Here is a 27,497-nt window from a genome sequence, read left to right on the forward strand (position 1 = left end):
AAAACAAAACAAAACAAAACACCATTTGCCGTCAAATTGAATTCGACTCATAATGACCCTATAGGACAGAGCAGAACTGCCCCATAGTTTCCAAGGAGCGGCTGGTGGATTCGAACTACAGACCTTTTGGTTATCAGCCAAGCTCTTAATCACTACGCCACCAGGGCTCTAGTAGTGGGGAAAAATTATCCCTTAACTAAAAGCTGCTTTGCTTCCATCTAACAAAACTCGAAGGCAAGTCCGGAAAGCATCAAACTGTTTCCAAGAACTTAACTGTGTTCCCGAACAAAGCTTAACAACATTAAAAGCTGAAAGAATTCATCAACAGTGTACCTGTGGTAAAAAAACTTCTATGTATCCTTCATATTTTTCCATGCTCATATAATCATACACAAATACAGATACAGAGAAATATATGGCCTTTTTTTTGTCATTATTTATCAAACATGCGATCATTTTATCACTTTTCTGAGTCCTTCTTTTCTCATTCAGTACTTAATGGGTATCCCTCTGTCAACTTTTTGTGGATACACAATACTCCATGATGCATGCATTCCATAAATTAATCAATTCTCCTATCAATGGACATTTACTTTGTCTCCATATTCTGCCATTAAAAACATCCTTAGGAGTCCCTGGGTGGTACAAATGGCTAACACACTCAGCTGCTAACCAAAAGGTTGGAGGTTCGATTTCATCCAGAGGCAAGGCACCTTGGAAGAAAGGCCTGGCAATCTATCTCCAAAAAATTTCAGCCATTGAAAACCTTATGGAGCATAGTTCTACTCCAACACACATGAGGTCACCATGAGTCAGAATCAACTCAATGGCAACTGGTTACTAGTTATATATAACCTTATGTGGGCCAATTTTTTAAAATAGATTTTACAAGATTACTTTTTCCCAAGGGGGCTGTAACAACTTACATTTCTACTAACAATGTATGGAAATACTATTTCCTGCACATCTCTACCAGCAATAGGTATTTTTTAATTTTGCCATTTGATGGGTATAATATTATATTTCATTAGCACTTTAATTTGTATTACCCTCACAACCAATGAGTCTCAATTTCTTTTCATGACTTTTATGGTCTCTTTGATTTGTTTCATTAACTGCTTCTTTAAATCTTTTGCTTTTTTTTCTTTTGGGCCTCTTCTTTTAGAATTAATCCTCTGTCTTCTGTACTGTAAATATTTTTTTCAAATTTATTTTTTTGTTTATTAACTCTTTTATGGTATCCTTTACCATAAAAAAGTTTTAAATTTTATATAATCAAATATATCTCTTATAGTTTCTAAGCTTCTAATCTTAAAGTTTCCTTCACCCTCTTTATATGGCTATACCTGTAAAATATCTTTAAATATTTTTACAAGGCTTTAATCCATCTGGAATTTATTTTAAGATAGGAACCCAGTTTTATTTTCTTCCCTATGGGTTGACAGTTGTACCATCACCACTTATTAAATAACATACCCATTTCCCACTGAACTGTAACATTACCTTTATTCTTTATTAAATTCACACATGTAAAGGATTTCTGGAATCTTTATTTTGTTTTTCATTAATCTGTCTTTGCCAAAATCATATTAATCTGATTATAGAGGATATACAGAATATTTTGGTATCTATAATATATACATCCTCACTTTTCCTTTTCATAGTTTCCTTAGCTATTCTCTGAATATAATGAAAAACATGATAATTTTCTTTTAATTTCTAATGTTAATATCAATTATTTAGTTTTACTGTTTTAATGCATTTATAAGAGCCCTCAAAAAAACATGTATACAAAGGTGACTGCGAGCATCAGGTTCCATTAGCCAGGTTCGTAATTTTAAGTGTTTTTCCATTTAGGTTATTTGCCATAATTTCCTCCTATTCTTAATTTACTTAGGTTTCATCAGAAATGGTCTTGATGAACTTTTATCAAATGACATTATCAGCACCTACTTACCATTTTCCTTGTTTCATTTGTGATGTGATCTATTAACAGATTTGATATTTAATGATCTTTGCAATGGTGCAATATTCCCTATTAATATTTTACTCATATGTATTATTATTCTGTTGATTCATATCTAGACTCTATTGGCTAATATTTCATTGAGAAATTCTTCATTTATAGTCATAAGTGAAAATGATCTTTTCAGGCAGCATTTTTATTAGGTTCTAGGATTAAAGTATATTTGTGTTACAGAATGCATCTAGTAACTCTGCATCTTCTATATAGCAAACAGTAATTTGTTTTGTTATTAATTATAATGATCTGTTCTTTATAAATTAAATGAAACTCAGCTATGAAACCATGTGCTGTGCTATCTCTTTCAACAACAGATCTTCAATTATCTTTTCAATCCTTTCATGGGAATTGGTCAATTCAAGATTTTCACTTCTTGGGTCAATTTTACTTGTATTTTGCTATAAAATCATCCATTTCCTCTCAATTTTCAAATCTGGTATCATAGGAAGGAGCTCTGGTGGCAGAGTAGTTAAATGCTCAGGTCAACTGTTCAAACCCACCAGCCCTTTCGTCGGAGAAAGAAGTGGCAGTCTGTTTCCTTAAGGTTACAGCCTTGGAAACCCTATGGCACAGTTCTACTCTGTCCTATAGGGTCACTATGAGTCAGAATTGACTGGACACCAACAGGTTTTTGGCATCCTAGCCTTGTCTTTAAAATTCTCATAAGATTTGCATAAGATTCCATTAAAGCTCTCTTATATCCTATATTATGGTGTTTCCTTTCTCACTCCTAATCTTGTATATTTTTACCTTTTTTTTTCCTCCTACAGGGGTTTATGGAGCCCTGGTGGCACAATGGTTAAGCATTTGGCTGCTATCCAAAGAGTCGGCAGTTCAAATCTACCAGGCACTCCTAGAAAACCCTATGGGGCAGTTCTACTCTGTCTTATAGGGTCGCTATGAGTCGGAATCAACTCGATGGCAATGGGTTTGGAAACCCTGGTGGCATGGTGGTTAAGCACTACAGCTGATAACCAAAAGGTCGGCAATTCAAATCCACCAGATGCTCCTTGGAAACTCTATGGGGACAGTTCTACTCTGTCCTATAGGATCACTATGAGTCTGAATCGGCATTGGGTTTGGTTTTTTGTTTTTGATAGGGGTTTATCTATCTCTTCCAGAATTTTTGTTTTGTTCTATTTCCAATTCCATTAAATCCAGTTTTAGCTTTAATCTCCCCTTCCTACTTGCTTTTGATTTTATTTTTGAAATTTCTAAAGATGAGTACTGAGTTCTTTTATTTTTATTTAATAATAAAGGCACTTAAACTACATGTTTTCCTAGAAATACAATGTTTGCCATTGAAATTGAAATATTCTCCTTCTCATTGCTTTCTAGAGTCTGTAATCTCATTTTGTGTGTGTGTGTGTGTGTGTGTGTGCACCCGCTTTAGGTGGAAGTTCAGAACTCCAGTTAATTTCTCATACAAAAATTTATACACATATTATTATGTGACACTAGTTGCAATCCCTATAATGTGAAAGCACACTCCGCCTTTCCACCCCGGGTTTCTCGTGTCCATCCAACCAGTTCCTGTCCATTCCTGCCTTCTCATTCTGCCTCCGGACAGGAGCAGCCCATTTGGTCTCATGTATCTGCTTGAACTAAGCAGCACACTCTTCATGAGTATTATTTTATGTTTTATAGTCCAGACTAATCACTGTCTGAAGAGTGGGCTTTGGGAATGGTTTTAGTCTGGTTTAAGAGAGTGTCCAGGAGCCATGACTTCAGACGTTCCTCCAGTCTCAGCCAGACCATTAAGTCTGGTCTTTTTTACGTGAATTTAAGTTCTCCTCCACCCTTTTCTCCAGCTCCATGAGGCACTCACTGTTGTGTTCCCTGTCAGGACGGTCAGTGGGGGTAGCCAGGCACCATCTAGTTCTTCTGGTCTCAGGCTCATGGAATCTCTGGTTTATGTGGCCCTTTTGTCTCCTGGGCTAATATCTCCTTGTGCCTTTGGTGTTCTTCATTATCCCAAGTAGGTTGGGACCAAGTGATGCAACTTAGATGGTCATTTGCAAGCTTTTAAGACCCCGCACGCCACTCACCAAAATAGGATGCAGAATATTTTCTTAATAAACTTTGTTATGCCAACTGACCTAGATGTTCCCTGAAACCATGGTCTCCAGACCCCAGTGCAGCTACTCTGTCCCTCAAAGTGTTTGGCCGTATTCAGGAAACTGCTTAGCTTTTGGTTTAGTCCAGTTGTGCTGACCTCCCCTGTAGTGTGTGTTGTCCTTCCCTTCACCTAAGATAATCCTTGTCTACTATTTAGTTAGTGAATTCCTCTCCCTCCCTCTTCACCCTTGTAACCATCAAAGAATGTTTTCTTCTGTTTTTAAACCTTTTCTTGAGTTCTCATAACAGTGGTCGCATACAATATTTGTTCTTTTACGACTGACTAATTTCACTCAGCATAATGTCCTCCAGGTTCATTCATGTTGTGAGATGTTTCGCAGATTCATCGTTGTTCTTTATTGCTGCACAGTATTCCACTGTGTGTAACGTTATTTGTTTATCCATTTGTCTGTTGATAGGCATCTAGTTTGTTTCCATTTTTTTGCTGTTGTGAACAGTGCTGCAATGAACATGGGTGTGCAAATATCTAGTTGTGTGATGGCTTTTATTTCTCTGGGATATATTCCAAGGAGTGGGATTGCTGGAGCTTCTAGTTCTAGCTTTTTAAGTAAGTGCCAAATCGATAATCTCAGTTTTTAAAAATGTTTTAAGTCTATCATTAGAAGAATGGATATTTAAATGGTAGTATATTCATATGACTGAATAGTAGTAGCAATTTAACTGCATGAGCTGAGTGGATAATTCATCAACACAGACAGATCTAAAGGACAAATAAAAATAAAGCAAGATGCAGAACGACGCATATTGTATGATATCATTTAGCTAAAGATTTAAAACATGCAAAATAACACAATGTGTCTGGATGTACTCAGCCACTGCAAAAGTATAAAAATATAGTCTGGAAAGGTATGTACTCTGAATGTTTCCTCAAAGGAAAGAGGAAATGGGATGAGAGGTATTGGAAAGGAACTTCCAATTACACAACAATATTTTAATTATTACTTTTTTAAGTCTCAAGCAAAAAATAAAGATTATATTTTCTCTGTCCTGCTGTTACTATTCTGATAAATAAAGTATACACAAAGAATTGAATAAGAATTAGTGCACATAAACAAAAGTTAACAATTTTTGCCAAAGCTACTTAATTTCCTGTAATTAAACAAACACTATCAAAACAGAAGGTCCTTAATATTCTAGTTACTTACTTTTACTCAGTTAATTCACTATAACAAAATCATTCTTTCATTCCTTCACTTGACAAAGATTTATGGATAGTCTACTATTTTAGATGCAGTCAACAATTTCATTCTACTTGGACCAACAATAAAAATCCACGGAAACAGCAGTCAAGAAATCATACGACATATTGCACTGGGCAAATCTGTTGCAAAAGACTTGAGTTTTAAAAAGCAAAGACGTCACTTTGATAATTAAGATGCACCTGACCCAAGCCATAATCTTTTTAATCTCCTCATATGCGTGCAAAAGCTGAACAATGAAAAAAGAAGACTGAAGAATTGATGCATTTGAATTGTGGTATTAGTGAAAAATACTGAATATACCATGGACTGCCATAAGATCAAACAAATCAGAACAAATACAACCAGAATGTTCCTTGAAAGTGGGGATCGCAAGACTTTGTCTTGCTTACTTTGGACACGTCATCAAGAAAGACCAAAGTCTAGAAAAGGACATCATGTTTGGTAAAGTAGGGGGTCAGTGAAAACAAGGGAAACCCTCAATGAGATGAAACAACACAACAGCCACAACAGCAGACTTAAACATACCAGCGATCATGAAGATGGCACGGTACCGGGCAACATTTCATTCTGCTATACGTAAGGTCACCATAACTCAGAGCTGACTCAACAGAAACGAACAAGAGCAGGGGTTCTTAGCTACTTCCATTTCTTCTCTCAGAGTGTATACCCAAAGAAAGAAGGCAAGAATGATTTCACTTCTGGTCTTATAGTTCAGTCAAGGGAGATGGGTGTAGAGCACAGCTTTTAGAAGATGAAAATTAGAAAAGACACAGGCGACTTGAAGGCAATAAAAACAGTTGTATATGGAAAAACTATCTGTTCAGTCTACAGATGTAGATCCCATGCAAAGATTCTGAGACTCCTCTAGCAGCCTGTGACCCACAGGTTGGAAATCAATAATGAATAAAAGAAAATTCAAGCTTTCCAAGAAAACTAAGGCTTTCCCTAATTTGACCTCAATTTGTCCCTCAATTTCACAATCTTATATCTAGTAGCTTTTTCTTCCATCTACCCTAACCGGACAATTTGAAATTTTCAAATGCATTAATGGATGGCAAGAACACCATTTGAAAAATTTAAACAATTGCATTTATGCCCTATGATGTATAGTTTGAGGAGCTCAAATGCCCATGTGTGTTAAAGTACGTTCAAAACTGCTTCTGATATTAATTTTAAGGGGGAAATTTTTTTAGCAGTATAATCTCCAAGTTTCAGGCCTGTAAACCCTGTCCTGTCATCCTAATAACAGAACAGCAGATACTCAGATTTTAATATTAGGAAAATTATAGTGACCTGAACTATTAGCATTTTTGTTACATATCAAGACATAGTTGGTAACCTAATGAAAACCTTTTAATACTGAGAAACTGCCTGCATTCCATTGCTTAGTCTTTTCCAAAAAGTAAAGTCTGCAGAAAGAATCAGATTTAGGTTACAGAAAAAAATGATTTCAGGAGGATGGACAGCCATTTAATAGTTATACAGAATATTAGCATAAATCCAGAAGGAGGTCTTTACTAGCATGTGGCAATGCTATTCAATATTTTTAACAAAAATCTAGATGAGAATATAAAAGACAGGCATGTGAAATCTAATTATTAACTTACATAAATATATTTTCATAGAAAAAACTACTTAGAAAAATCATTTAAAACTAATAAAATGAAATGCAATAAGAATAGATGTAATATTCTATATTGAGGTTCAAAGAATCTACTATCTAACACAAGGCCAAAAGAAGGGCTTCAGGCATTTAGATTTTAGACCTTAAAAGATGCAAGGTGATTCTTATTCAATTTATCAATAAAACAACATGTTTCCAAATAAAAAGAGTAGCCTGTCTTACTGTACTTATAAGCTAAGCAGATTACATTCGGAATATTTTATTTAAAAGGAATACTAAAAGCTACAGAAGAAAGCCTTAAAGGATTTGAAAACTGTATCTTGTAAGACCACTGTGGTTAAAAATAAAGGTTCTGGAGCAAGGCTACCTGGGTTTATATCCAAGCTCCACTATCTCCCAGGTCTGTGACAAGGGCAAAGTTACTTTTCTTTGCCTCAGTTCCCTCATCTGAAAAACTGAGATAATTACCTGTACCTACCTCATGGAGTTTGGGGGAGGATTATATGTTAACACGCATAAAGGGCTTAGATAAGAGTGACACAGTAAGCCCTCAATAAATGTTAACTACTATGAGGAATAACTGAAAGAAGTATGGATGTTTATACAGCAGAAGGCAAAAGTTGAGAAACTTGATACATTTGTAACTGAAGAAAGTTGGAAATAGCAAATGCAATCAATGGTAAAGATATTGGTTCAAATACAGACAAACTATCAACAATTACAGCAATACAAAACTGGAAGGTATCATCTTGGTAAGCAGTATGTTCCCCGTCACTGTTACACACAGAGACTGAACGACCAACTATTAGAGGTGTTTCAAAGGACAGCATTTTGCACTCAAAACTCAATTCTAAGATTCTGTGATTACAGAAAAATGGATTTGTCTCAGTAGTTCCAACTTAGACTATGGTTCCACCACTACAATTAATCTGACTAGTCCAGAAGGCACTACTTTAAATACTAGGCTTCAGAATCATTTTAATAGCAAAAATACAATATTTTAATAAGTTTATGCTTTACCTTTCCATATTTACATATAAAGAAAATTGCTCCTAATAAAAGAAGGCTAAAAAATTTTTATTTAAAAGACCACAGTAACTAACACAAAAGTTTATTTCACTCTAAATCAAAGCTGTAGTAACTGCTTGTGGAGACTTCTTAACCTATGGAATCAACTAAGAAGCATTTTAAAGAATTATTTCTTGTCCTTTTAACCTCTTAACAAATGCTCTAACACAAACTTCAAATAAACTCAAATCTTCAAAAACATCTCACAAAAAGTCCTATAAATTCTCACCTAATAAGTCTTAATGTTCAGTCAAACCATAAGATACAAAAAGAAATTTACTATGAACCCAATTTTATTTCCCTCATCTTGGCAGTATGTCCCACTGACCCTTAACAGACTAATTAATGGGACACCCTTATTAATTCTATTAAGAGAAACTCATACTCTCCTAACTGTCTCCACCTGCAATCTATCTGTTCTCTTCTTCTGGATCTTGGTTTCCTCATCTGTAAAATGGAAATACCACAATCTCCATCCCCACCACACTACAAAGAGTTACAACAATTTACTTATATAATCTAATTCTATCCCTGGCCTATAATATGCATTCAATAAATAAGAGCAGCTATTATTATTGTTGCATTAATTTTAGAGTATCAGTTTCTTGAGAACAAGGATCATATCTTAGACCAGGGTTTCTCAACCTTGGCACTATTAATATTTTGGTCTGGATTATTCTTTACTGCTATCTTAGATTCTCTCATTTTCTATAACCTATTTCCAAATTCTACTGCTTCTTTATCACATCTCCTCAACTCACATTTCTGCTATGTCTCCACCTAAATTGAGGTTTTTATTTCACACATGGATTGTTCAATGAGAATGCCTGTGACAAGACATTGTTGATACCTTGTCCCTGTAACCCTTCAGCTCACCTCATGTTCACTTGCAGCTGGTATGGACAGTTTCAAAGTACTGACAGCTTCGTACCTCAACCACTTCCCTCCTTCTCTAAGTTCTCCAGAACCTTAGCAGCTTGCTCAGCCCTAGCCAGGGCAACGGGAAGAAATGAAGGCATTTCAAGCACAATCTCCATCAGTAAGGGCTGGGAATAGGTGGAAAACACCATAGAACTTTCCTTTCATTTGGCAGGGCAATTCTGAAGCAGGTCTACAAACATCTCACAGGATTAAGCCGCTAGTTATCCGTCCATTATCGGCTTTTCTCCCTTCCCTGACTCACTTTAGGTCCCTGAGTAGCACCAACGGTTTGCACTTGACTACTAACCTAATAATTGCCAGTTCAAACCCACCTAGCTGCACAAAAGAAAGGGCTGGCAACCTGCTTCCGTAAGGATTACAGCCAAGAAAACTCTATGAAGCAGTTCTACTTTGTAAAACATGGGATAAGAATCAACACAACAATAACGGGTTTGGTTTGGTTTTTGACTCACTTTACCTAGTTCCTCACTTATGCTCCCTGGGATCTCACCTGCACCCATGTTTTTATCTCAAAGTCTGCTTTCAAGATAGTACTTCAGAGAAACCACAAGGGTCACAAAAGTGACGCTGCCAAGATTTGGCTTAACCTAAAACCCGCGGCCATCGAGTCAATTCCGACTCATGGCAACCCTATAGGACAGAGTAGAACTGCCCCATAGGGTTTCCAAGAAGTGGATTCGAACTGTCCACTTTTTGGTTAGTAGCCAAGCTCTTAACCACTGAGCCACCAGGGCTCCTGGTTTAACCTACAGGCACTCATATAAAAAGCTGGACTATATGAAGAAGAAAATGGCATCAGGGTTGGTGGAAGACTCATTAACAACCTGCGTTATGCAGACGACACAAAAGTGAAGACTTGAATCACTTGCTGATGAACATCAAAGACTACAGCCTTCAGTATGGATTACACCTCAACATAAACAAAAATCCTCCCAAGTGGACCAATAAGCAACATCACGATAAATGGAGAAAATACCGAAGTTGTCAAGGATTTTATTTGACTTGGACCCACAATCAACGCCCATGGAAGCAGCAGTCGAGAAACAAAACAATGTATCGTAGCGGGCAAATCTGCTGCAAAAGACCTCTTAAAATGTCAGAAAGCAAAGATGTCACCTTGAGGACTAAGGTGCACCTGAACCAAGCCATGGTATTTTCAATCATCTCATACACACCTGAAAGCTGGACAAGAAAAAAGAAGACCAAAGAAGAATCGATGTCTTTGAATCATGGTGTTTGGTGAAGAATACTGAATATACTATGGACTGCCAAAAGAACAAACAAATCTGTCTTGGAAGAAATACAGCCAGAATGTTCCTCAGAAGCGAGGATGGTGAGATTTTGTCTCATGTGTTTTGGACATGTTACTGGGAGGGATGAGTCCCTGGAGAAGGACATCATGCTTGGTGAAGCAGAGGGTCAGCGAAGAAGAAGACCCTCAGCGAGATGAACTGACACAGTGGCTGTAACAATGGTCTCAAACATAGCAATGACTGTAAGGATGGCTCAAGACCGGGCAGTGTTTCACTCTGTTGTACACAAGGTTGCTGTAATTCACAACCAACTCAATGGCACCTAACAACAACAACAACAACAACAAAAGGCACCCAAGTGGTCTCCTGGTCTCAGTCCTCTTCCAATTACCACTCATTCTGCATTCATGTGGATCACATACCTCTTCTGATCAAACACCTTCAATGATGTCTTTCATAATTTGGCCCTTCTTTATCTCCTACAAAGAGCCTTGGGGGCACAGTGGTTAAAGCACTCGGCTGCTAACCAAAAGGTCACCAGTTCAAACCCACCAGTCACTCCATGGGAGAAAGATAAGGCAAGTCTGCTTCCATAAAGATTTACAGCCTTAGAAACACTACGGAGCAGTTCTACTCTGTCCTATAGAGTTGCCATGAGTCAGAATCAACTTGACAGCAGTGAGTTTGACTTAGTTTTTTATCCCCTACTACTAACTTATACGGAGCCCTGGCGGCGCAGTGGTTAAGAGCTCAGCTGCTAACTGAAGGGTTGGCAGTTCAAATTCACCAGCCGCTCCTTAGAAACTTCATGGGGCAGTTCTACAGTCCTACAGGGCTGCTATGAGTTGGAATGGATGCGACAGCAATGGGTTTTGGTTTACTAACTTATACAAACCATTATTACTAGGCAAATTATTCTACTAATGCTTTCCCAAAGATAACTTACACCTTCCGTTATGGACTGAATTGTGTCCTCCAAAAATATGTGTTGACAGCATTAACAGGATACAAACCATAACCAACAACACACAAACTCCAGAAGATAAGCTAGATAACTGAGATCTTCTAAAAATCAAACACCTATACTATTCAAAAGACTTCACCAAAAGAGTAAAAAGAGAACCTACAGACGGGGAAAAAATTTTTGGACATTACAAGTCAGACAAAGGTGTAATCTCTATAATCTATAAGAAAATCCAACACCTCTACAATAAAAAGATAATCCAGTTAAAAAATGGGCAAAGGAAATGAACAGACACATCACCAAAGAAGACATTTAAGCAGCCAACACATAAAGAAATGCACACGATGACTAGCCATTAGAGAAATGCAAATTAAAACCATAGTGAGATACCATCTCACCCCAGCATTACTGGCGGGAATCAAAAACACTGGAAATAACAAATGTTGAAGAGGCTGTGGGGAGATCGGAACTCTTATGCACTGCTGGTGGGAATGCATAATGATACAACCATTTTGGAAAATGATACGGCGCTTCCTTAGAAAGCTAGAAATACAAATACCATACAATCCAGAAATCCCACTCCTGGAAATATATCCTAGAGAAATAAGAGCCATCACACGAATAGACATATGCACACCCATGTTCACTGCAGCATTGTTCACAATAGCAAAAAGATGGAAACAACCCAGATGCCCATCAACAGATGAAAGGATGAACTATGGTACATACACACAATGGAGTATTGTGCAACGATAAAGAACAATGATGAAACTGTGAAGCATCTCATAACATGGATGAAACTGGAGAACCTTATGCTGAGTGAAATACGTCAATCACAAAAGGACAAATATTGTATGAGAACTCTGTTGTAAAAACTCATGAAGAAGTTTACACACAAAAAGTAACCATCTTTGTTGGTTACAAGGGATGGAAGAGGTGAGGGGGAAATACTAAATAGACAATACATAAGTGGTAACTTTGGTGAAGGGTAAGACAGTACACAATACTGGGGAAGCCAGTACAACTTGTACAAGGAAAGGTCATGGAAGCTCCACAGACACATCCAAACTCCCTGAGGGACTGAACTGCTGGGTGGAGGGCTGTAGGGACCATGCTCTCCAGGAACATCTAGCTCAATTGGCATAACACAGTTTATAAAGACAATGTTCTACATTCTACCTTGGTGAGTAGTGTCTGGGGTATTAAAAGCCTGTGAGCAGCCATCTAAGATACTCCACTGGTCTCATCCCTTCGGGAGCAAGGGAGAATGAAGAGAACAGGATACAAGGAAAAGATTAGTCCAAAGGACTAATGGACCACAGCTACCAAGGCCTCCACCAGATTGAGTCCAGTACGGCTAGATGGTGCCCGGCAACCACCACTGACTGCTCTGACCAGGATCATAACAGAGGGTTCTGGACAGAGCTGGAGAAGGATGTAGAACAAAATTCTAACACACACAAAAGAGAATGGAGAAACCCTGAGAGTATGGCCCCCAGACACCCTTTTAGTTCAGTGGTTGTCTTAGTTATCTAGTGCTGCCATAACAAATACCACAAGCGGATGGTTTTAACGAAGAGAAATTTATTTCCTCACAGTCAAAGTAGGCTAAAAGTCCAAATTCGGGGCGTCAGCTCCAGGGGAAGGCTTTTTCTCTCCATCAGCCTTCTTCTCTTCGGTGTTCCCCTGGACTAGGAGCTTCTCGGCACAGGGACCCCAGTCCAAAGGACACGCTCTGCTCCCTCCCAGAACTGCTTTCTTGATGGTATGAGGTACTCCCCCACCCACCCTCACTGCTCACTTCTGTCTTTTATATCTCAAGAGATTGCCTCAGGACACAATCCAGTCTCGTAGATCAGGTCCTCCCTTACTAACACAACTGCCACCCATCCTCCCTCATTAACATCACAAAGGCAGGTTTACAACATAGAGGAAAATCACACAGTACCAGGAATCATGGCCTAGCCAAATTGATACACACATTTTTGGGGGGACATAATTCAAACCATGACAGTGGTGAAGTCATTTCCGAGGTTCACCGTTCAGCCAGGGATTGGACAGCCCCATAAAACAAAACGGAACTAATGAGGCACAGCAGTCCAGGGACAAGGACTAGAAGGCAGAAGGGGACAGGAAGCTGGTGACAGGGAACCCAAGGTTGAGTAAGGATAGTGTTGATGTGATGTGAGGTTGTTAACCACTGTCACAGGGCAACATGTGTACAGTTAAATGAGAAACGATTTTGTTCGGTAAGCCTTCATCTAAAGTGAGAATAGCAGCACAATTGGAAGACAGTAGTCAATGTCACTGAACTGTGCATGTAAAAATTTTTGAAATGGTGTATCTTTGGCTATGTGTATTTTCACCAAAAAGAAAAGGTCAGGAAGGGAGAGGGTTGACATGTTGTGGGGTTGTTAACCAATGTCATAAAACAATACATGTACTGACTTTAATGAGACACTATTTATTCTGTAAACCTTCACCTAAAGTACAATAAAAAAAAAAAAGACCAGATTTACTGGCCTGACAGAGACTGGAGAAACCCCAAGAGTATGGCCCCTAGACACCCTTTTAGCTCAGTGGCAAAGTCACTCCCGAGGTTCACCGTTCAGCCGGGGATTGGACAGCCCCATAAAACAAAACGGGACTAATGACGCACAGCAGTCCAGGGACAAGGACTAAAAGACAGGATGGGATAGGAAAGCTGATGATAGGGAACCCAAGACTGAGAAAGGACAGTGTTGTCATGTAATGGGGTTGTTAACCATTATCATAGGGCAGTATGTGTACTGTTTAATGAGAAACTATTCTGTTCCGTAAACCTTCATCTAAAGTACCAAAAAAAAAAAAAAGAATTATCTACATGAGATCAAATTGACAACAGCAACTCAAAAGGTTGATGGGAAGCCTAGGGGCCAGTGAATTGAAGATAAGGGTGATGGAATAATTTGGAAAAGGATAGTGAGAATAGCAGCACAACTGGAAGAACGTAATCGATGTCACTGAATTGTACATGTAGAAATTTTTGAAATGGTGTATCTTTGGCTATGTATATTTTCACCAAAAAAGAAAAAAGGTCCTCCAAGTTCGAGAAGGGAGAGTGTTGACATGTCGTGGGGTTGTTAACCAATGTCATAAAACAATATGCGTACTGACTGTGTAATGAGAAACTATTTGTTCTGTAAACCTTCACTTAAAATACAATAAAAAAAAGTTTTTTTAAAAAAAATATATATATGTGTTGAAAATCCTAACCCCTATACCTGTGGTTATAATCCCATTTGAAAATGGGTTTTCTTTGTTAAGAGACCATGTCAATATAAGGTATGTTTAAGCCAATCCCCTTTGAGATATAAAAAGAGCAGATTCGACAGAGAAAGCAAGCAGAGACTGGGGAAGATAGATGCTATGGCACATGAAGAGCACCAAGAAATAGATGATGAAGAGATAAGAGACAAGGACCTTTCCCCAGAGACGACAGAGAGACAAAGCCTTCTCCTATAGCTAGCACCCTGAATTCGGACTTCTAGCCCCCTGAACTATAAAAAAATAAACTTGTGTTTGTTAAAGCGACTGACCTGAGGTATTTCTGTTATAACGGCACTAGATAACTAAGACACCTTCCCAGGAACCCGTCAATTTGTTCATATTAGAAATATTCTCTAATATCCTCCTGTTAAAAACGTTTCAAATTTCAAAGCTCACTCATCTCAAATGTCATTTCCATCAAGCCACACCCATAAGTAAGTCTCCCTCACCTAAACTCCTACAGAACTTCTGTAACAAGGCACTTACTGTAGTTTTGTTAAAAAAAAACAAACTACACTACTTGACTACAAGCTTGACTATAAGTTCCTCGAGGGCAGAAATCATGTTTCATTCTTTTTGTTTTTCAAAGGCCCTTGCCTGGTAGACTCACAAATACTGAACTACTTATAACCCTTAACTTTTTAAAAGGACATTTACTTTGATACACGTTGTTTCTTACATATGCATTCTCATTAATATACATATACCATATTGTGCATAACTCATACTGTATTTTGTAGACAGTTAAACTAAACTCAAACTCTTAGGGGCATCCCTACTTATCAAAATCTTACAATCATAAGTAGACTTCTGAAAAAAGAGTTTAAAAACTACACTAAAGAAGTAAAGCTGTTACTTCTTTCTTTATAAAAAATGACATTTCATAGTCATCACCAAAAATCTTTCACCATTTTATACACTTCATCTTCTTGCAAGGAGTTCAATGTCTGTTAAATGTTATAGTTCACAATGCTCTAAGAGCTTAAATCTATCTGAATTCCATTTTATTTCAGGCTTTAAGGAAATTCTGATCCTTACACAATCTCCAAAGGCTTTTCTCATGGGGAAAGACTTTACTTCTTGGCATACCTAACTTAGATGATTGGCATGAGAATCAAGTACGATTATATGTGAAAAGTCAATGAAAATTCCAATAGCAGTATATAAATGTAACAATCATCGTCTCCTGAATTCTGAATTTCAGGCATTTAAAATCATCTACTTACTACAACCTAATGCCATTAAACTGCACTGTCACATAAAAAAGATTTGCTTGCTGACAGGTTATAAAAAACTCAATAATCACCGCCCCATCTGGAGCAGGGGAGAATGAAGAAAACCAAAGACACAAGGGAAAGATTAGTCCAAAGGACTAATGGACCACAACTACCACAGCCTCCACCAGACTGAGTCCAGCACAACTAGATGGTGCCCGGCTACCACCACCGAATGCTTTGACACGGGTCACAAACGAGGGTCCCCGACAGAGCTAGACATAAATGTAGAACAAAATTCTAACTCACAAAAAAAAAGACCAGACTTACTGGCCTGACAGAGACTGGAGAAACCCCAAGAGTCTGGCTCCCAGACACCCTTTTAACTCAGTACTGAAGTCACTCCTGAGGTTCACCGTTCAGCCAAAGATTAGACAGTCCTATAAGACGAACAATAACACACGCAGTTCAACGATTTTTATGAGACTAAAAGAGCACACCAGCCCAGGAGCAACAACAAGAAGGCAGGAAGCGGCAGAAAAGCTGTACGAATGGAAATGGGAAACCCCAGGTCAAGAAGGAGAGAGGGTTGGCATGTCACAGGGTTAGCAACCAATGTCACAAAACAGTATGCATAGCCACTCCCACACAGAGTGGGGACTCCAGGATGTCTCTAGAACATGCCTTGTGGCCTTTTACCAGACTCCAACACAATGGGCCACCACCAGTGTGACTGCAGCACATCTTAACATGTACATTTCGATTTCTAAAATTTCAGTATCTGAACTCTGTAAACTAGTAACTTTTAGCTGAGAAAGGACAGCATGGAACCAGAGGTTCTCCGCACAACTATAAGCTATTTTACATTCCTTTCTTTCTGCCATTCCCTCTCCAACTGAAATACAGAGGGAAGGACACCTGCCTATGATCGTTTAATGAGCTTTTCAAGGAAGAAATATTATATATTGTTTTCTTTGTTAAAATTTATCGAAATAAAGATGCATTCAAATCTTAAAAAAAAACAGTATATGTATTGTTTAATGAGAAATTAATTTGCTCTGTAAACTTTCACCTACAGAAAAAAAAAGAACCCAATAACCAGAAAGTTAGCAATAAAGTAGATCAAGAATAAGAAGCAATATATTATCCCCTTTGCATACAGTAAGAGGTCAAATATTTTATTCCTGGAGTATTTTTTGTACTGTCCTTTTTTTCAATCCTGCCAAAGTAAATGAAATAACAAAAAGCTTCTAAAATAGTGCAACTATTGTTGTGTTGTTACATGTCATCAAGTTGGTTCCAACTATAGTGACTCTATGTACAACAGAACAAAACACTCCCAGGTCCTGCTGCCATTCTCACAATCATTGCTATGTTTGAGCCCATTGTTGCAGCCACTGTGTCAATTCATCTCGTTGAGGGTCTTCCTCTTCTTCACTGACCCTATACTTTACTAATCATGATGTTCTTCTCTAGGGATTGGTCCTTCCTGATAACATGTCCAAATTACATGAGATGAAGTCTTTCCGTCCTCGCCTCTAAAGAGCACTCTGGCTGTACTTCTTCCAAGACAGATTTGTTTGTTCTTCTGGCAGCACATGGTATATTCAATATTCTCTGCCAACACCAGAATTCAAAGACATCAATTCTTCTTTGGTCTTCCTTATTCATTGTCCAGCTTTCACATGTAAGATGTTAATGCGTATTTCTCCAATCCTGATGCCGCATTCTTCTTCATATAGTCCAGCTTCTTGGGTTATTACTATTACTTTTTTTTTTTTTTAATTAGCATCATCCTTCAGTAAGATTTCTACTATTATCCTTACGTGTATTAATAGGGTAAATTCACCAACCATATTTATATTAGGTTCAAATCAAATAGCCTACTATGATAATCTGATTGGTCAGACTTTCCAGATGATACACGTGTCCTGTCTTGACCAGAAACAACTTGGACTGCCTCATTACTTTTCAAAACAGATTTTTCTTAAAGGAAAAATAATCTGATTAAACCATAAAACTGTATAATTCCACATATCTACTAAGAAAGAAACCTGGGGATCCTTGTGGTAAAATTCATCCTCAATTCAGAATCTACGTTCCTGCCAGGATGTCCCCCGCTAGCTCAATTTTCCAGGCTTAATAGCGATGATATGAGAATATAAACCCTAAAAATACTTAAGTTGATTACAAAACACTTAGAAGAATTTCATCCAATAGCCCAACTTGCACCCTGTAAATACACATACGAAAAGCGTTTTGGAGTTGACAAATATCTATCAGTGAAGGTTTGGGAAACCACACACTATGGAAATCTGACCCAAACAAAAGCTGCAGATAGACGGTAAGCGGTAACCTCTAAACAGTATCAGATAGCAGTGGAAGAAAAATTCCAGGGACGATGATACCTAGGCTTTCCGGTTCATAACACTGAATAACGGGGCCGCACTATCCGGTACGGCAACCCCAATTGCGCCGCAAAGCGAAACCAGAACCAAGGTGCTGGCGCGCTGCGGGACTTTCAGTCGTCGGTGCCCACCTAGAGAGGCTGGCGACCCGGATAGGGAAGAAAGAGAAAAGGAGCGCAGCCCCTCTCCCGAGCTCAGGCTTCACAGGGGAGCGCCCCCTCCAGACCCTTCCTCAAATCAACTGCAGATTAGCGTCCTCCCCTGATCCCCGGCGTGAAGGCCACCGGCTCAACCCTGCTACGCAGGGCACTGAGGAGCCGAGGCCTCCTTTCCGCCCGCACCGCCCCACCTCTCCCGACCGAGAGGCCGCTGCAGTAGCCGCAGCCGCAGCCCGGCGGGCAGTAGCAAGAACGGAGACCGGCCGCCGGTGGCTGGCGAGGCGCCCTTCGGCCCCGCGCCCCTCCCAACAACACTGCACCCACCTCCACAGCCTTCCTCGCGGGCCCCGCCTGCGCGGCCAACAGCGGCCTGCGACCGCACCTCTATGAGCGCTTCTTTTCCTCCTCTAGCCTAGGAGACGAGCTGTCTTGCGTCCGCACCGGGTTCCAGCGTTACCCGCGGAATCCCCGCCTCCCGAACCCTCCACTTCCCGCATTAGCCGCGGCTCCTTCCGGTACCTCCTCGTTCGCCGCAGGCGCCTCGGGCGTCGAGGGAGGAGGGAAGGGGCAGGGCTTCTGGGAGAGCCCGACCAAGGGGTGGGGCCGCGGCGGCGAGCCGGGACCAGGTGCAGATACCCAAGCTGCCCTCTCAGCTGGGACTTCAAAGGTAACGTAGCTGTATGTACAAGGGTCAGGTACGTACGAAGCAGTTTATGACTCTAGACATTTTTCGCTTTCACACACTTTCCCTATTCCACAGTCACACTACAACCATTGTAAGGTCTTGTTTCAATGCATTACAGAAACTTGAATTAAGGGCCTCAGTTTTCCATCCTTGTGAAAAGAAATATTAGATTTAATTTAATTCATTACTATATTTCCTCCTCTCCTTTTTCCTAATCCAACTTCTTCGGACCTAGATTCTCTGGAGGCAGTTGTGTTTCCCTTTTTTTGACATCTGCAAAGAAGAAATTCATCTCTACCAGTTTCTTCTAGGCCAAAATAAAAAAAGATCAAATCAAATATTTATGGAAACGGGTATTTGCCTAGTGCCTAGAGGGTTAGAGGAGACCTAACCAATTCATGTAACTGTTAGATTCATTCCATTGCTTGTTTAATAAATGATCAGTAAAAACAGTTAAATTAATAACAATTGTTGTTAAACATTACCAGTTTCAACCTGTCAGGTCACCTCTAAATTTTTGGTCTCCAATATGAGATGTACCCAAATGCTGTTTCAGATGCTCAGTCTCCATCAGAAACAGGTAGAAAATAATGGAGCTTCTGATTAAATTTTTTTAGGGTAAAAAGGGAACAAATTACCCTTTCCCAACATTCTAAATAGGCATTGATGTTGAGGCCTCAGTTTGTGCCACAAACGGGCACTTATGCTGGGTTCACTGAGAGAGAATGAAAGTTTCACAGTTTGGAAAGTGCTCATGATGCTACCATTCCTCCCTTCATTTTTTGGCATATTTCAAAATAGTGCAGTTTAACACTACAGGATGTTAGCAAAGTGATTAATTTTATTTTATAAAAAATTAAACATCTTAATGTTTTAAATATCTATAGTCTTTGTGAAAGGACAAAGGAATGATCATTAAAATAACTTCCTCCCTGGTGTCTTGTGGCAACAGGACACCCCTGATATATGTTGCAGTATCTACCTGTTTCCACCACGCGTCTGTCAGTTTGTCTTGCGTGTTGCTGTGATGCTAGAAGCTATGCCACTGGTATTTCATATACCAGCAGGGTCATCCATAATGGACAAGTTCCAGGAGAGCTTCCAGACTAAGACAGACTTGGAAGAAGGACCTGACAATCTACTTATGAAAAACAGGCCACTGAAACCCTTATGAATAGCAGTGAAACGTTATCTGATATGGTGCCAGAGGACGAGCCCCTCAAGTTGGAAGACACTCAAAATATGACTGGGGAAGAGTTGCTTCCTCAAAATAGAGTTGAACTTTATCATGTGGATGTAGTAAAGCTTTCAGGACCTTCACTTGCTGATGCGGCACGAATCAAAGTGAGAATACACTGCTGCAAATATCCATTAATGATCAGAATGTGAATGTACAAAGTTCGAATCTAGGAAAATTAGAAGTTCTCAAAAATGAAATGGAATGCTTGAAGATAGATATCCTAGGCATTAGTGAGCTAAAATAGACTGGTATTAGCCATTTTGAATCAGGCAATCATATGGTCTACTATGCTGGTAATGACAAACTGAAGAGGAAGAGTGTCGTGTTCATTGTCAAAAAGAACATTTGGAGATCTATCCTGAAGTACAACACTGTCAGTGATAGGATAATATCCATATGCCTACAAGGAAGACTAGTTAATACAGCTTATTATTCAAATTTACGCACCAAACATGAATGCCAAAAGATGAAGAAATTGAAGATTTTTACCAACTTCTGCAGTCAGAAATTGATCAAACATGCAATCAGGATACATTGATAATTGCTGGTGATTGCAATGCAAAAGTTGGAAACAAAGAAGCAGTAGTTGGATAAGATGGCCTTGGCGATAGAAACAACGCCGGAGATTGCATGATAGAATTTTGCAACACCAGTGACCTATTCATTGGAAATACTTGTCTTCAACAACATAAACAGTGACTATACAAGTAGTCCTCAGCAAATGGAATACACAGGAATGAAATCAGCTACATCTGTGGAAAGAGTTGATGGAGAAGCTCAATATCATCAGTCAGAGCAAGGCCAAGGGCCAACTCCAGAACACACCATCAATTGCTCATATGCAAGTTCAAGTTGAAGCTGAGGAAAATTAAAACAAGTCCACAAGAACCAAAGTACAACCTTGAGTATATCCCACCTGAATTTAGAGACCATATCAAGAATAGGTTTGAGGCATTGAGCACTAATGACCGAAGACCAGACAAGTTGTGGGATGACATCAAGGACATCATACGCGAAGAAAGCAAAGGTCATTGAAAAGACAGGAAAGAAAGAAGACAAAAATGGATGTCAGAAGAAACTCTGTAACTTGTTCTTGAATGTAGAGAAGCTAAAGTGAATGGAAGAAATGATTAACAGAGGATTTCAAAGGGCAGCTTGAGAAGACAAAGTAAAGTATTATAATGAAATGTGCAAAAACCTGGAGTTAGAAAACCAAAAGGGAAGAACACGCTTGACATTTCTCAAACTGAAAGAACTGAAGAAAAAACTCAAGCCTCAAGTTGCAATATTGAAGGATTCTATGGGCAAAATATTGAATGACACAGGAAGCATCAAAGGAAGATGGAAAGAATACACAAAGTCACTGTACCAAAAAGAATTGGTCAACATTCTACCATTTCAGAGGCAGCATATGATCAAGAGCAAGTATACTGAAGGAAGAACTCCAGTCTGATCTGAAGGCATTGGTGAAAAACAAGGCTCCAGAAATTGACAGAATACCAATTGAGATGTTTCAGCAAAGGGATGCAACACTGGAAATGCTCACTCATCTATGCTAAGAAATTTGGAAGACAGCTACCTGGCCAACCAACTGGAAGAGATTCATATTTGCACCTATCCCAAAAAAAGGTGACCCAACAGAATACAGAAATTACTGAATAATATCATTAATATCACATGGAAGTAAAATTTCACTGAAGATCATTCAAAAGTGGTTACAGCAGTACATTGACAGGAAACTGCCAAATAACCCGAGAAGCTGGGCTATATGAGGAAGAACGCAGCATCAGGATTGGAGGAAGATTTATTAACAACCAGAGATATGCACATGATACAACATTGCTTGCTCAAAGTGAAGAGAACTTGAAGCACTTACTGATGAAGATCAAAGACTACAGCCTTCAGTATGGATTACACTTCAACATAAGAAAAACAAAAGTCCTCAGAACTAGACCAATAAGCAACATCATGATAAACGGTGAAGATATTGAAGTGGCCAAGGATTTTCTTTTACTTAAATCCACAATCAACGCCCATGGAAACGGTGGTCAAGAAATCAAATGATGTATTGCATTCGGCAAATTTGCTGTAAAAAAAAAAAATCTCTTTAAAGTGTTAAAAAGCAAAGATGTCACTTTGAGAACTAAAGTGTGCCTGACCTAAGCCATGGTATTTTCATTCACCTCATATGCATGGGAAAGCTGGAGAAGGAATAAGGAAGACCAAATAAGAATTGATTCATTTGAATTACGGCATTGGGAAAAAATATTGAATATACAGGCAGTCTCTGGGTTAGGAACTTCTGACTTAAGGGCACCTTATACTTGCCCTGTAATGTTATGTAAATTTGCCCTCACTTTGAAACTATTGAACCAACTTCTACTCACAACAGATTCGTCATCACAATCACCTTCACTGCTACATGTGAACCTTTTAAATCATTGAAACGGCTTTGAACTTTTTCTTGACCTTAATCACCTGTCTTAATTATTGATGCTACTGTAACAGAAATATAAACAGGTGGCTTTGACAAACAAAGTTATTTTCTCACAGTTTAGGAGACTAGAAGTCCAAAATCAGAGAGCCAGCTCTAGGAGAAGACTTTCTCTGTTGGGTCTCAAGGAAGGTCCTTGTCTCTTCTGAGCTTCTGTTCTTGGCAGTCTTCAAGTGGCTTAGAATATCTTTTCCCCCATCTCTGCTTGCTAGCTTGCATTTAGTCTCTTATATCTCAAAAGAGATTGACTCAAAGTTCACCCTACACTAATCCTTCCTCATTAACATAACAAAGACAACCCATTACCAAATGAAATTATAACTACACACGTAGAGGTTAGGAATTACAACACATATTTTAGGGGCACACAATTCAATCCATAACGTTCTATCCTTTGCCCCCCAAAATGCATGTCATTCCCACATGCAAAACACATTTACTCCATCACATCATCCCAAAAGAAGTAAATCAACTCCAAATCTTCAGATTTGCCTTCAAGGCCAACTGGAATGGCAACTCTACGCCCTCGACTTTGAGCGGCCCCATTCTCCTAGTCCATCTGCGTGGCAACCCCACCCACTCAGTCCCAGCAAGCCCTGTTCTGCCCCTGCGGCATGGGAGCCCCACCCCCTCAGCTTTGGGCAGTGGCACCATCCCCTGGCACACCTTAATGGCAGCCTCACACTTAAACTGTGTTGGCAAAGATCCAACTCTGAAACCTAGGAGGCTGTGGCCCCACCCTTTGAGATCCAGGAGACCACGGCCCCACCTTTTGAAACTGAGAAGACCCTTCTTCCTGTGCTCCTTCCGACAGTTCTACTAATCTCCAACTGCTCCAGGGATTGTCCTTTTCTTTTCTTGGAAGACAAGACGTATCTCCTCTGGCCTATTTCCTGCCTGTGGAATTCCAAGAGGCCTAGGGCATTCTTTCCTTTCATTCTTCCTCTGTCCCCTTCAGTCTAAGCTGATGGATTTTCTGTTGTGGTAGTTGGTTAGATACACCTGCCACAGGCTTAATCTCTTTAACAGTGTTCCTTGGTGAACATTGTAGGACACGTGTCCTTAGTTTGTACAACAGAATTTTCTAAATCTTCAAGTTCTGTTTTCATTTTGCACAGTTCAGTTTTAAGTCTATCTCTTTCCTCTCACATTTCACTATAAGCAGCAAGGAGAAACGATGCAGTTCCTTTAAGTTCTTGCTTATAAATCTCCTCAACCAGATATCCAAGTTCATCACTGTCATGGATTGAATTGTGTACCCCAAAAAATCTGTCAACTTGTCTAGGTTATAAGTCCAGTATTGTATGATTGTATAATCTGATGTGATTTCCTTATGTGTTGTAAACTCTACCACTATGATGAGGTTATATGGGATCTCCTTATGTGCTGTAAATTCTATCACTACAATGAGGTTAAACTGATGAGGTCTACAAGATTGGATAGTGTCTTAAGCCAATCTCTTTTGAGACATAAAAGAAAGAAATGAGTAGAGAAACATGGGAACCTCATACCACCAAGAAAGCAGTGCCAGGAGCAGAGCACATCCTTTGGACCTGAGGTTCCTGCACTGAGATGCTTCCAGACCAAGGGAAGACTGATGCACCACAAGGACTTTGCTCTAGAGCTAGAAGAGAGAGAAAGCCTTCCCCTGGAGCTGATGCCCTGAGTTTGGACTTGTAACCTACTAGACTGTGAAAGAATAAATCTCTCTTTGTTGAAGGCATCCACTTGTGGTATTTCTGTTACAACAGCACTAGATGACTAAGACAGAATTTGTTGCTAGGAGTGGGGTGCTGCTCTAACAGATACAGATACCTAAAATGTGGAAGCAGTTTTGAAACTGTGAATGGATAGAGGTACAGAAGCAGCAGAGGACCAGCAGCAGCAGAGAACCTGCAGTGGCAGAGAAGCAGCAGCGGCAGAGAACTAGCAGCAGCAGAACCAGGAGACCAGAGCGAGATGGCGCTGCAGCTGACCCACAGAGCAAGAGAGCTGAGTGCCTGTGCACAGGAGGCTTCCTGGTGGAGTGAGGTGCCTCCCAGCACCTATTGGTGGAGCTAGGCTTGCTGACCCATGGAGAAAGGGAGCTGAGTGGTTGAGTGCAGGAGGCTTCCTGGCGGAGTGGGGTGCCTCCAGGCACTTACTGGTAAAGCTACTGAGCTTTGGAACACTTGCCCCAGCAGGGCAGAAGCGGGCATGAGGCCCGAGGGCCGAAAGGCCACAGGAAGCAGAAGCTGAAGAGACAGGAAACACAAGAAGCCAAGCTGCCTCAGTCTCAAAAGGTATGGCCATGACCTCAGGGGTTTCAGAGGGTGGAGCCATGTCCTCTGGTGTTTCTAAGGATGGAGTTGTCACTCAGATGGACTAGGAGAATGGTGCGCCTGAAGCCAAGGGAACAGAGTTGCCATCCTAGTGGGCCTGAAAGGTGGGGCTGAAGCCCAGGGCCTAGGGCTGTGGAGACTGTGGCCAATACCTGGAGTCTGGAGGGCAGGGCTATTGTGTAAATTGTCTCAGAGAACAGAAGATTATTTTCAAAGCCTTGAAGGCTAATGAAATGTGTTCTGCTGACTTGCTTGGTGCCTGTTAGCCTTTCTTCTCCTCCAGTTTCTCCCATTTGTAATGGAAATGTCTAGCTTGTGCCTGTTCTGCCATTGTACCTTTGGAAGCAGATAACTTGTATTCTAGATTTCACAGATGAAGAGAAATTTTTGGGTTTTGGACTTGGAGTTAAGACTTTTGCTGTGCTATGATGAGATGAATATGTTTTTCATGTTGCAAGGACATGAATTTTGGGGGGCCAAAGGGTAGAGTGTCATGGATTGAATTGTGTCCCCCCAAAAATATCTGTCCACTTGGCTAGGTCATGATTCCCAGTATTATATGATTGTGTAATCTGATGTGATTTCCGTATGTGTTGTAAACTCTATCACTATGATGAAGTTATATGTGATCTCCTTATGTGTTGTAAACTGTCACTGTAATTAGGTTATGCTGATGATGTCTACACGATTGCATAGTGTCTTAAGCAAATCTCTTTTGAGATAGAAAAGAAAGAAGCAAGCATAGACACACAGGAACCTCATATCACCAAGAAAGCAGTGCCAGGAGCAGAACGCATCCTTTGGACCTGAGGTTCCTGTGCTGAGATGTTCCGAGACCAAGGGAAGACTGATGTACCACAAGGACCTTCCTCCAGACGGAGCTGACACTCTGAATTTGGACATGTAACCTGCTGGACTGTGAGACAATAAATTTCTCTTTGTTAAAGGCATCCACTTGTGGTATTTCTGTTATAGCAGCACTAGATGACTAAGACAATCACTTACACTCCTACCTTCCACCAAACATTTGAACATAATTCATACAAATTCTTTTCCACTAACATAAAAAGCATCACCCTTCTTCCATTATCGAAATCACACGTTCATCATTTTCTTTTAAAGATTCACCAGAAACACATTTAACATCCACACGTGTAAAAACATTCAATTGCTGATGCCATATGTATTCTCTAAGATGATGGAGGCTTTCTCTATAGCTCTCCTCACTTCCTTCTGAGCTATAACTGGAATTGCTTTTGATGTCCATGAGTATACCAACAGTCTCTTCAAAGCAATCTAGGCTTTTACTATTGTTGTTGTTGTTAGGTGCTATCAAGTCAGTTCCAACTCATAGTGACCCTATGTACAACAGAACAACACACTACCCCATACTGCGCCATCTTCACAGTAGTCGTTTTGTCTGACCCTGTTGTTGCAGCCATTGTGTCAGTCCATCTTGTTGAGGGACTTCCTCTTTTTCGCTGACCCTCTGCCTTACTGAGAATGATGTCCCTCTCCAAGGACTGGTCTCTTCTGATAATATGTCCAAAGTATGTGAGATGAAGTCTCACCATCCTTACTTCCAAGGAGTACTCTGGCTGTATTTCTTCCAAGACAGCCTTGTTTGTTCTTCTGGCAGTCCATGGTATCTTCTGTATTCTTTACCAACCCCATAATTCAAAAGAATCAATTCTTCTTTGGTCTTCCTTATTCATTGTCCAGCTTTTGCATACATATGAGGCAATAGAAAACATCATCACTGAGATTTCTGGGCAACATGGTGCTATAGGCAGAACCACCATGCCGTCCCTCCACAGCAAGTATCCGAAAAACTAAGCCAAAGAAAGAAAACGGTAATCCTGAAACCCTAAGCATCAAATGAAGAGATAAAGAACTCAGCCAAGCACCGAATGGAGTAAGAAACTGACAGAGAACAGAGAGCGAGGAGAGATACATGCAGAGGTCCTCTATGAGCTAATGCAGCACGGATCCGCCATCTTGGACTCCTATCAAGAGATCAGTGAACAGGGGGTATGAGAAAGCATCTTCACAGAGCTTCCAGCAGGAGATAGAACAACCGGTAACCAGTGATATGTGCTTTCCCAACCCCCAACCTTCTTCACCCTCACATGGCCTCCTCACCTTTCTGTGGCCAGCGTCTTGGCTGGGAAGCACCACCTTCACCCTGGTGTCACTTGGGTTCCACCCGCCTGCACTGGCCAGCTCCCTAAGTGCCATTTGTTGGCTGCTGGTGTTGCTTTTTTCACTTCTTTAGATTTCTTCCTTACCTCTCACCACCTCTCCCTCCTTTCTCTCAAATACCTGGCTCCATGTGCCATCTTTGCTTCTTCCTGAAAGGCTGTGAAATGCCGCTCGAATGTGAAACTGCTTCCTGTCCCATGCTGCCGCACTGGTGGGATCCTGGGGCTTTTTTGTTTGTTTATTTTCTTTTT

General features: G+C 40.0%; 1 protein-coding gene across 5 annotated transcripts in view; it reads right to left on the reverse strand.

Moving 5' to 3' along the window:
• Positions 1–18,795, reverse strand: part of USP33 (ubiquitin specific peptidase 33) — a 78,671-nt gene extending 59,876 nt beyond the window's left edge. For 4 of the 5 annotated variants that reach the window (XM_023731219.1, XM_023731210.1, XM_004369077.2 and 1 more), the window contains exon 1: positions 18,629–18,783. The gene's annotated coding sequence lies outside the window, so the exon portion shown is untranslated. Of the gene's footprint in view, positions 1–18,628 lie in introns of all 5 variants that reach the window. The other variant, XM_023731216.1, reaches the window with a different exon arrangement.
• Positions 18,796–27,497: the final 8,702 nt, after the last annotated feature.

This window comes from Trichechus manatus, unplaced genomic scaffold (assembly GCF_000243295.1).
Source record: "Trichechus manatus latirostris isolate Lorelei unplaced genomic scaffold, TriManLat1.0 scaffold00003, whole genome shotgun sequence".
In the NCBI taxonomy this organism is placed as follows: Eukaryota; Metazoa; Chordata; class Mammalia; order Sirenia; family Trichechidae; genus Trichechus; species Trichechus manatus.